We start from the raw sequence: 12000 nt of genomic DNA on the forward strand, positions 1-12000 counted from the left end.
ATCAGGTTTGCCTTCTTTGTTCACCGTCTTTTGGCGGGCTTCTATGAAGAAGCTCTCCTTTGGCATCTGGGTGTCTAGGTGGGCTGAATGTGAGGGAGGGGTGTAGTCACCCCCTACACAGGGTCTTGGAGACCCAAGTTGCACTTTGTATTGATTGGCTGAAGTGGTTGTCCGGGCCGGACAACCCCCCTGCTGAGTGATTGACAGCCAGGATGTGTGAATGGGGGATTTTCGCATAAAAGGCAGGACTCTTAAACTGGAAGTCAGAGTCGCCACTGGAACTGCAAGGAACCGAAGAGAAGCAGAGAAGAAGAAATCTGCTGCAACTCCCGAGTCCCGGTGAAGCCCTGCTGCAGTCCTGAGCTATCTACCCTTCAACGACAAGAGAAGATCCAGTCCCGAGTCTTCTTCCCTTGAGCCTGGTGGGATCAACCAGCTCACCTTCCACAGCCAGGGGATCCTCTTCGTGGTCAAAATCGCTGCACACTGCTGTAGTGGTCCGGATAGCCATCTGAAGAGCCTCTCCTGTTTTAAAGGAGCGCACCTTTTATTCACCGTTGTTTCCCTGCTGCTGGTCTCATCCCTGGGTTGTGCAGATCGCTCCAGATGTCCTCCTTCTTTTCCCCACGACTGAAGCTCCAGGAACCATGAGTCTGCAGGAACTACCAGGAACAACTGCCGGGGCACCAGCTCTTCTTTATACGAATAAGGTACTGTGTCTGACTTCGAGGAACTAGGGTGAACCCTTTTCTCCTCACTAAAGGCTTGTTCTATTCTTCCTTCCCTCTCATAACTTTTGCGGCCTCTTCTGACAATATCTAAGTACTCCTGGCAACCTTGAATCGTGAACTATCTGACTGTGTGATACTTGACAACAGGAACCCCTTTCCATCTAACACTGGCACAGGCCTATTGACTTTTATCCTTGGGTTAGAATGTGTTCTCTGATTCTATCTGCCTTGACAAAAGTATTGCCTATGATTTTTTCCCCCCACCTTTCTTGTGGAAACTCAGGTGGTAAGTGTGTTTTTACCCAGTAACATTTCTTCCTCGGTAACGCATATCTTTAGTAAGACTGAACTGTCATTACTGTCAAAAAGTGATTGCATATGTATTTCCGGTAACATCTTTTGTTTCATAACACCGGTCTGTCAAACCATAAGGTACTTACATTGAGTTGTTCTGCACAAGGGGAATTGGTTATGTGTATTGTATTTGAAGTGTGTTTTTTATATTAATAGAAGTGAAGTGTTTTACAAACAGATGGTTTAAAATAAATGTACTTTTACTTTTTAACCAAAAACCTTGAGTCAGTGTTTGCTTGAGTCACAGTAATTGTAGTCCTTTGTGTAATCTCTACTACTGCACATTTACTCTTGAGATAAGTCTGGCTGCTCCGCTACTGCTAACACTTTAACAGTGTAGTACAGGCTTGTACCAAAGGTGAACTTGTATTACCACTTGTAGTCTTAACTCTGTGCAGTGGTCCCTAAGGGCACTGCATAAGATTCTGCCTAACACGCACCATCCTTTACCACATACAATGTGGTGCTTGCAGTTCAGGTTCAAGTGAACAGCTGCTTTTAAATATCAAAAAGTAAATTACACATCTCGGTAACAGATGAGATGAAAATTGAAAAAATGGCTTTTCAAGAGTTATATATTTGTGTGTATACCTTACTATGGTTTGTGAACTTTTCAAGCTATCTTTTATAAACATAGAAAAATAAGATATAATATAAAATGTAACATAAGATATTTCTATGTTTATAAAAGATGGCTTGAAAAGTCCACAAACCATAGTAAGAAATGCACACAATCCCTTTTATGGCAAAACGTGTACAATTGTGACCCCTCCCCTCCCGCTAACCCCCTCCATCTTGAGAGACTATAAATACCAGCGCACAGAGCCTCCAGCTTCACCGACGGACAAAGATGCCTCTGGCTCTTTGATCTGTGCGCTGCAGAGCAGATTAGAGCCTGAGGTGTCTTTGTCCGTCGGTGAAGTTGGGGGCTCGGTGATCACTGAGACGGAAGTGTTTTTGTCCGTCAACGGTGCTGCATGCTTGGTGATCTAATCTGCTCTGTGCACTGCAGAGCAAATTAGATCACAGAGCCCCCAGGTTCACCGAGGGCATGCCTGCCTAACCTCCGGGTTTAGCCCGGAGACTCTGGGTTTTCACGCTCTTCTCCAAGTCTCCGGTGATGAGCGGTTTTCCACCACAGGCCCAGAATTGATGCGAAAGACTGTTTACATTCAATGGAACACTGAGGGCAGCAGAAAGGATGCTGTTTTGTTTTGGGGAGTTGTGTTTGTTAAGGTTTCTAGTCGGATTGGGGTGTGGAGGCCCCAGCAGAGCTTTGCTCCTGCTCCTACCAACTGCCTCAACACCCTGTGCACACAATGCAGCTCCCTCCCACTGATGAGCAGCTGCGCTCACTGTGCACTGTGCACTGGCTTTTCAAACACTGCTCTGATCCCCAGTGTGGGGCTCACTCACGTGTGAAAGGTAGTGCATTCCGCTTCTTGTGGGGGCTGGTAACATGATTCAATTCAGCCGGCTCAGTTTTACCACATTGTTCTTTACCTCTATTGCCGGCTGCCGCAGTCCTTAAGTCATTCCCGGCTGCTGCCGGAGACGGGCCCATTAAAAACATCACTGGTCCTGCGCAAGTTTCTAGGCCCACACAGCGCCCGCTATGGACCACGGTGCTTCTAAACCCGTTGAAAGACCGGGCCTTGATTCAAAGATTTTTTTGCTGGCAAAATCGGCTGTATTCCACCCCACTATACGCCTTCACTCTTGGAACATACCGGTACTCGAATTGTAAAGACGCCAGAAAAGTGCTTACTAGCTTCGCTCTCTTCTATGTTGTTAAGTCTGGCAGAAATGGGCAAAACTCTGGCTTCTGCTTCATTGGAGCGTATATTTGTAGCCTCAAACTCCCATGCAGATTCCAGCTATGAGGCCCAGACCTTATTTTCGAGTAGTCGTCGGGCTGCACCGTCGATCCTTCAGAAAGATGACACTCTACCGCGTTCTACCTTGGCAGAGCGCTTGTCTCGTGACATTGCACTGCTAGAGAGGCAGTTAGCGTCCTACCAAAAATCCAAAATCTATTAACATCTTAGGCACTCGACAGTTAGGCTACAGGGATCGTCACGGAAACAGAAACCGCCATGCTCCACTTAAAGTCTACTCTAGCTGGCATAGCAGATAAAAATCAAGCTGTATTGTTGATGCTGCTCAACCTCTCCGCAGCCTTCCATCTTGTTGATCATAGCGTGCTAGTGCCAAGGCTCGAAGAGATCGCAAATTGCTCCAGACTGGCATCCAAATGGAAAGCGTCCTTCTTGGGCCCTCGCATGGTAAGGGTCTGTGTGGGTAATAATCACTCCATCTCCATCTCTCATACCTGTCGCCTCTGCTTTTCAATTTGTATATACGCCCACTACTGGATCTCCTAAATGAATTAGGTGTTCAATATACAAACTACGCAGACGACACTCAGATTGTCATCCAGCTGAGCAGTCACTATAAAAATGATGCTGAAACTATCAATACCATCTATAAAGCCATCCAGGACTGGATGGCCTACAACTCCTTGGCCCTGAATAACAATAAAACAGAGCTCATGATAGTATCCTCTAAGAACTTCAAATTAAAATGGATCACCGCACCACGAAATCCCATAGATCCTTCAAAAGAAATATGTATGTACTAATTGACATTATTGTAATGACAATACTTTAATATGATGTGTTGCAATAATCAAACCTGTTTGAAAAGAACCTAATTCTAAATGTATTTAACTGACGTTTTAATTATAAACATGAGTGATAGTGACATCCACAGTATGCTCAAACAGCTTTGTATTTACATTACTGCAATGAAGAGAAAGTCAGTTGGGACAGCCCTGCAGAGCCTCAGCTCAAGGGCCATATTTGGAGACTGCCCAAGCTGAGCCCTGGCTAGCCCTGGCCCACTTGACCCCCTGGTTATAGTTTATTTATTTTTTTGCGTGCCTTTCATACAACTTTCAGACCCCTTGATCCGCCCGGTCACCAACCTCGGGCTGATGAACTACAGCGGGGGCAGTGAGCACCAAAAGTAGGTTTGCTTGCAGTGAAGCCCTCCCCCATCGTAAAATGGTCTATGGTCTGGAGGGGAACCTCATCCGAATAAACACACACACATTGGTGCTCCGTGTAACCATTGCTCAGCCCTCCGAAGATCAACCAAGGTTCTGGAAAAAAAGGCGCTAAAATTGGTCTGTCTAGAATTAAACAGATGTGATGACTATGTAGTAGTGATGTAATTGAATCTGTAGAGCACACCCTGTTACAGTAGTGAGAATCTTCAAATGATTAGATATAGATCTATTAAGGTCAAAGAAACATGAAATTATGGTAGCCCCTGATAAAGAATATCTCCTTATTGTTATCCAGAACCCATCAGAATAAATGACCAGCTACCATTTTGGCACCAGTGAAGAGAAGAATCTACAGCATTACACAGACGTTTAAAATGTTTGTCAATCATTCTGTGATTAATATTTTGTGCAATGGTTGTTTTTCATGGTCTGAGCAGCACACTGACGTAAAGAAGGGACTAGGCACAGAATCGCAAAATCTTTTCAATTATTGATTGCAGTATGTTGAAGTGGTGTACCTTTTTTGTATTTAAAAGGATAAATAGCTGCTGACTGTTATAAAACATGTTTATACCGTGGAATAAATTCCTGTAAAAAAATAAATAAAAAAAGATATAGATATATTGAAGCTTTAAATAATGCTATTGATGAGATAGATATAGGTACCATGTGGAAAAGTTGAATGGACGCACATGATACTAATTGTATTTATTATTTATTTTATGGTGAAATGTTATATTAAAACTATGAATATTTTAGAAGAATTGTGTCAGACCTAATCCTACAAGAGTCCTTAAATCAATTGTGTTAGTTGTTCATTTATTATGATTCTATTCTTTTACCTTGTATACTGTACTGGTATATTTGGTTTTAGACATAAGTATTCGATGGATTCTCTTTTTTTAAATGTTTAATGTTGCGATTTGTTCATATACAAAGCCAGTGTGGCTATATGTATTCTAAATAAAATGAAATTAAATATCAACTTTCTGATTTTGTGGAAGACTCAAATTTGTGGTGAAAATAGTTTCTGAAAAAAAAAACATACTTTGACTGTCTCGTTTGTAAAATATGGCTCCCCCAATGCAGATCGATGGGGAAATTGTAAAACATTTATTCTTGGGTCAGATTTATGGGCATTTGTATTTCCTCATGTAAGTCTAGAGTAAATAGCAGCTAACAGTACATGTATGCCTATTTTCTAATAAATACTGCTTTTAAATATACAGAATGAGGTCTAAGGTATCAACATTTCTAGTTCTTAATATAATAAATATAATATTTCCCCTTCGGAATAATAAAAAGTATTAGCCCTCCCCGTCGGGGAATTGAACCCCGGTCTCCCGCGTGACAGGCGGGGATACTGACCACTATACTAACGAGGAGCCATGCGATCTGTGTTTCCATATCGGATTCTTATACCAGCAAATCTTCAATGGAACAGAACATTTTGCTAGTCATAAGTGACTGGCAAAGTGCAGCGTTACGAGAACATCTGTTAGAAGCCAATATAGAAGCACAGATTGCATGGCTCCTCGAATGAACTCCACAGTTGCCTGAGATTAATAGCCTGTTGCTAGGACAACATAGGAATTACTTTTTTCAGGTGTCATTGCAGTGCCTACTTCTCACACGCTCTATAAACCGATCAACGCGTGCGCAGGACTCTAACGGGGCCCTGTTTGCGTGTCAAGGCGCATGCGCGATTTCCACCCAATGCAAATACCTGTGTTGGCTGAGACGGGGGAGGGGGCGAATGGGGTGACGTCACGGGGGAGCCACAGAACTCTGTCCCTGAAAGAGACGGCCACACTGCAAGCAAGTTATCTGAAAGTACAACATATTCTGCGCTGCCATAATGAATATATTTAGGTGTCTTTATGTAATGAGCGACATACTACAGCAGACTTTTACAAAATGGCCAGCCAGGTAACATCTGAACATTATCACAGTCATGTGCAATTGTTCAGAATGTATTAAGACCACAACAAACGCAATTAAACAAATATGCATAAAAATCGCAGCTGCCAAGTGAGCTGAGGACAAACACCTTGAGCTCGGCCAGTGTTTTTCCCTAGGATGGACCTGCAAATCTCAGCATGCAAAATTGAAAATCAATATTGTCCGAAAGCAGTGCTTTAAGTGGGCTAAAATTGAGGGGGGTCCTCATTTGGGGGTGTGGTTTGATTGATGGACATGATCTAGGTGGAGAAAAGACCTTGGATCAAGGATAGGGTGAACAGTTGCGAGAGGAAGTTACAGTTTAGAGACACTACATGTTTCCTGCAGATGTGACTGACAAAAGTGCCAGCCAGCCACAGCGGGATTTGTAGTTTGCGCGACACTGACACTTTGCAACTTCTGTCAGTCACAGCTACCTGACTTGATCATGGCGATGCGGCTGCAGCTACTGTCACAGGTTTCCCCCCTTCTCACCTGTCTATGTTGCCTGATGTCCTCTTTAGGTGGAGTCTTCTTTCGTATGGTTTGGGACTTAAATAAGCCCGCTCGGCCGTCCTCGGCTTCCAGATTACGTTCAGCTTCGATGTCCAGGATCACGGACACTCCAGGAGTATTCAAGAAGGAGTTGGGTGCACGCGGAAGCAGCACAGGGATTCCGGGAAGTTAGGAAAGAGGGAAGAAGTCGGGAGAAGGGAATCCAGGGGGCAGTGGATAGCAAGTAGCATTAGAGAAGGTTCGGAGCACACGTCCGATCACAGCTAGAAAACACCCGGTCCACGAAGCGTTGGAAGATTGTCGGAGCATTAGAGAGTCCAAAAGGGCATGACCAAGTATTCGTAATGACCAAAGGGTGTTCTGAAGGCTGTCTTCCATTTGTCACCTTCTCTAATACGAATCAAGTGATAAGCACCCCTGAGATCCAATTTGGTGAATGTTACGGCTCCTCTTACGGCTTCCAGGATATCCGAGATCAAGGGTAATGGATAACGATCCTTAAGGGTGCACTGATTAAGACCTCGATAATCAAGACAAGGTCTGAGTTCCTTGGTGTCTTTTTTTAGGAACAAAAAATAATGAAGCTCCAGCCGGAGGCTTGAAGGGCCTTTTTCTCTGGTTCAGACAGGATAAACATCCTTCCGAAGGGAATCACGGCTGAAGGTTCGGTTTCAATAGCACAGTCCTCAGGCCTATCGAGTGGTAGGGCTTGTACAATAGCAGAAGAGAACACATCGGCTTATTCCTGGTAGGTTTTAGGAACGTGGATGATGTTGGAGACCATAAGAGGATCTTGCTGAGTTATTGAATGTTCTTCTGATGTTGTCGGTGAAGGATCCTGGAGCAGACAATGGGACATGCAAAATTCGGAACCTAGGAACAGGGAACCAGCTGTCCAATTGATGTATGGTTTGTGTTTTTGTAGCCAGGGCATTCCCAAAACCATTGGGTAATGGGCAGATTTTATGATGTCAAACTTTATCCTTTCTCGGTGAGGGTTTATAGCAAGCTCAATTTCCTTAGTCTGAAGGGATATGGGTCCAGAAGAAAGAGGTCTTCCATCAATTGCTTCTACAGGTTGCAGGACGTTCCGGGATTCGTAAGGAATATGATGTTTAAGGACCCATTCCTGATCTATGAATATTCCCATGGCCCCACAGTCCACTAGTGCCAGAATGGGGTAGGATTCCTTCTTAGATGACGATAGAAAAGCCTGTAAGACTACCACAGAGTTTTGTCCAGGAGAGTTCAAGGATGGTATAGATGTGGAGCCCGCATCTCTCTCCCGAAACTGAGCTCCATCTAGGATCGGGAGCTGGCGTTTCCCGAATGCCGTGGAGGGGCTAAGGGACATTCTCTGACTAAATGCTTGTCCGAGGCACAGTACATGCATAAGCCAGTATGGATCCTTCTCAGCCTTTCTTGGGGAGATATGGGTCCACGGAAGGCCCCTAGCTGCATGGGTTTGGGTTCATTTGTAGGAACAGGAGAATCTTTGGATTTTGAAGGGCTCACAAGAGGATTTTTTTTGATGGTTGACTTGGTCTTCCTTTTCTCTGCCTTTCTTTCCTGGATGCGGAAATCAATTTGTAGAGCAAGATCCATAAGTGCCTGGTAAGAACTAGGACGTGCTACCCTGGCTAATTCATCCTTAACATCTTCATTTAGCCCTCTTCAAAAGAGGGTGAAGCAAGCTTCAGAAGGTCAACCCGCTTCTTTAGCCAATTGCTTGAATCGAGTTACGTAGGTGAGCATGTCCTGAGAGCCTTGCTGGAAATCGAGTAAACGTTCTTGAGCACTAAAGACCTGTTCTGGGCGGTCAAACATAGTCTTTAGTGCTTGAATGAATCCATCATAATCATCCAAAAGGGAATCTCCGGTGTTAACTAATGGTGTGGCCCAGGCTAAGGCATTCACGGAGAGGTGAGAAATAATAAAGCCCACTTTAGCCCTGGGGGTGGAAAAATAATAAGGTTTAAAGGTAAAGTGGACCAAACAAGAATCCAGGAATCCTCAGAGGGTTTTTGCACAGCCGTCATATTTGTCAACAATGCTGCCCAATAGCACGCTGTCCTTTGAGGCAGAGTCGCGTGAAAGTACCAACTGTTTCAGCGCGGCGTTCTCCGCTTTCAAGTTCTGTACTTCGGTCGATAGTTCTTGCATGCCACGCATAAGAACCTGGATGGCCGCCTCCATGTCTGTATCGATTTCGGTCAGGTGGCGTCTCAATCTGTCACAGGTTTCCCCCCTTCTCACCTGTCTATGTTGCCTGATGTACTCTTTAGGTGGAGTCTTCTTTCGTATGGTTCGGGACTTAAATAAGCCCGCTCGGCCGTCCTCGGCTTCCAGATTACGTTCAGCTTCGATGTCCAGGATCACGGAAACTCCAGGAGTATTCAAGAAGGAGTTGGGGGCACGCGGGAGCGGCACAGGGATTCCGGGAAGTTAGGGAAGAGGGAAGAAGTCGGGAGAAGGGAATCCAGGGGCCAGGGGATAGCAAGTAGCACTAGAGAAGGTTCGGAGCACACGTCCGATCACAGCTAGTAGCAGCATTGAAACGCGCAGGGCCGCGGGGGTGTGGCTTCTTTATAGAGGACGCTGCGTAGAACGTGAAGACTGGCGAGCAGCGTTCTGAGCTTGCCACCATGTTGGTAGTATTATGGAGTGTAAGGCCCGACGTGTCAGGGACCAGGAAGCCCAGAAGGGGCGAGTTTGATGGTTCATGACAGCTACGGGGCCACTTTGAAAATTAATTCCAGGGCATCTTTTGGTTCCCAGCTCACCCCTGCCAGAGGCAACACGTTTATGGCACAAAATGGAGCAACACATCACACACCAGTGATCCTCACAACCTGGATTCATGACACGGACCCCCCTACAAGGCATCGGTGGAATATCTCTATTTCAATGCTGAGTGACTTGGCGCTCAGGGATGAGCTATCTAAAGCCATACAGGATTACTTGAGAAAAAAACCCACAGGGCTCACATCAATGGCCACCAGATGGGAGGCAATGAAAGCTGTCATTAGGGGAGAGTTGGTAGTTCCTCCAGCAGCCTATAAGAGAAATGACAACTAAAGATTAGAGAGCGTCTAGAGGTGAGGTCGCCGTGGCTGAACAGACAAACAAGAAATGTTGGTCACCCAAAGCTTGCTGAGCGTTGCGTATCGCCTGTAACAAACTGGAAGCACATTACACGGAGGAGACAGCCCAAACTCTGCTATGCACAAAACAAAGTTATTATCCGAAAGGCAATAAAGCAAACAGATCCTTGGGAGAAAGTTAGCAAAAGTCAAAGGGAGAGACTGGATTATTTGCTTAAAAGACTTGCAGGGTTATCCCAATATGCAGAAGATGTGAAATTACAACTGGCTACTTCACACCTGTTGAGAACATGGCAACTCCACAATGCACGCTGGCCCAACAGGAATGTTACACTTCCTAGCGTTTTATTGGGAGACAGGGAAGCCCTGGAGTCACCAATCGCCACCAAAGAGGTTGAATCAGTGATTAAAGCCTTAAAACCTAGAGCCCTGGGCCCGATGGATTCTCCCCTAAATTCTGTACAATTATCAAAACACTCCTCACAGGTCCTCTCACTGAGATCTTTAACTCTTTCCGAGAGACGGGCACTATAACCCCGTCTATGCAGGAAGCTATAACCATCTTGTTATTAAAACCTGGAAAAGAGTCAGGTGACTGTGCTTCGTACAGGGCGATTTCCTTGCTCAATATTGATGCAAGTATTGATTCCAAAATCCTGGCAAATAGACTAGAAAATGTTCTCCCCAAGGTTGTTGATGCCAAGCAGACAGACCTTATACTAGGAAGGAGCACTGGGGACAATTTTCGTAGGGTCATTAACTTGGTAGACATAGCAAAGTTCGAACATCGCAGTCTAGCCTTATTAACACTGGCCGCAACTGAAGCCTTTGATAGGGTAAATTGGGCATTTATGTGCCTGACCCTAGAGGCATTTTGACTTGGCCCAATATTCTCCAAAATGCTCCTTGAAAATTATAGTTCACTGAAAACCATTCTGAGGGTAAACAAAAACTTTTCGGCCCCCATTCGGCTTTCATGTGCTACCCATCAAGGGTGGCCGCTCTCCAAATTGATTTTTCCTTTAATTATGGAACCTCCAGCCCAACGAATCACAGAAATTCCTCTATTGAAGGGATGACAGTGAAGGGCGACCAATATAATATATTTCTTTATGCGGATGACATAATGCTCTCCCTTCCTAACTGCCGATCCTCCTTAACGAAGGCTCTTACGGATTTGGAGCGTTTTGGACAAGTGGCAGTCTTTGCCGTTTATTATCCCAAGTCAGGTTCCCTAGAGGTTGGGCTATCCGTAGCAGAGATTAGTGCTCTTCAATGCATTTAACCATTGGAATGGAGCACCACATCAACCAAATACCTAGGGGTATACATAGTAGCAAACCCAAAGGACTTATATGCAGCTAATTTCCCCCGTCGTTTTGGTGACTTGGAATCTGGCCTCAAGAGATGGACAACCCGAGAGATCTCACTCATGGGGAGGATCACGGCATACAAAATGAGCCTGCTCCCTAGATTGCTGTGTCTATGTTCGGCTCTCCCAGTGGGGATCCCCCTGAAAGCACTCCTTCAGCTACAAAGACCTAACTGGGTTTATCTGAAATAGGGGAAAACCACCAATAGCAAAGAAGGTGATGATGGGCGATGCCAAATGGGGAGGGATGGGTGACCTCAATCTGTGCAACTATTATGCCGCAGCACAACTGGCGAATATGCTGACTTGGTACAACCCCACAAACCCCCCGAAATAGGTCTCTATTGAACAATCCAAGCCCACCCCCCCTCTCAGCTCCTTGCCACATATTGCACAGACTGGGGGTAAGAACTGGACAGACCTTCTCTCGTCCACTAGAACCACATTGAGAATTTGGCAGTGGGCATTAAAAAGAAAAGGGACCCACAAGGGAGTAAGCCCTCTCCCCAGTCATTCAAAATCCGAACTTCTCCCCAGGCCTTTGCCCGGCTAATTTCAAATACTGGATTCGGGGAGGGCTGCACAAGGTCTCATAACTCTACGAGAATGGCGCAGCGCTCACCTTTGAAAAATGCAAAGATAGGTTTGCCCTGAAGGAATCGGACAGATTTTCCTACGCACCAATCCGCCACTGGATTGCCCGCCCACTCACCAAGCTAGGGGCCACATGGGAACGTACCCCCTAGAACTCATGCTGCAGGATGGCCCTGAAGGTGGAGACATTTTGAGTCTATATAAGCTACTGCAAGAAGACATGTTGACCCTCCAACCTAAATACATGGCACTTTGGGAGGCCGACTTGGGCCATCCCATTGAAGACCAAACATGGGTGGAAATCTGGTCTAGGATCAA

This window comes from Ambystoma mexicanum, chromosome 10 (genome assembly GCF_040938575.1).
Source record: "Ambystoma mexicanum isolate Mex_15411 chromosome 10, UKY_AmexF1_1, whole genome shotgun sequence".
In the NCBI taxonomy this organism is placed as follows: Eukaryota; Metazoa; Chordata; class Amphibia; order Caudata; family Ambystomatidae; genus Ambystoma; species Ambystoma mexicanum.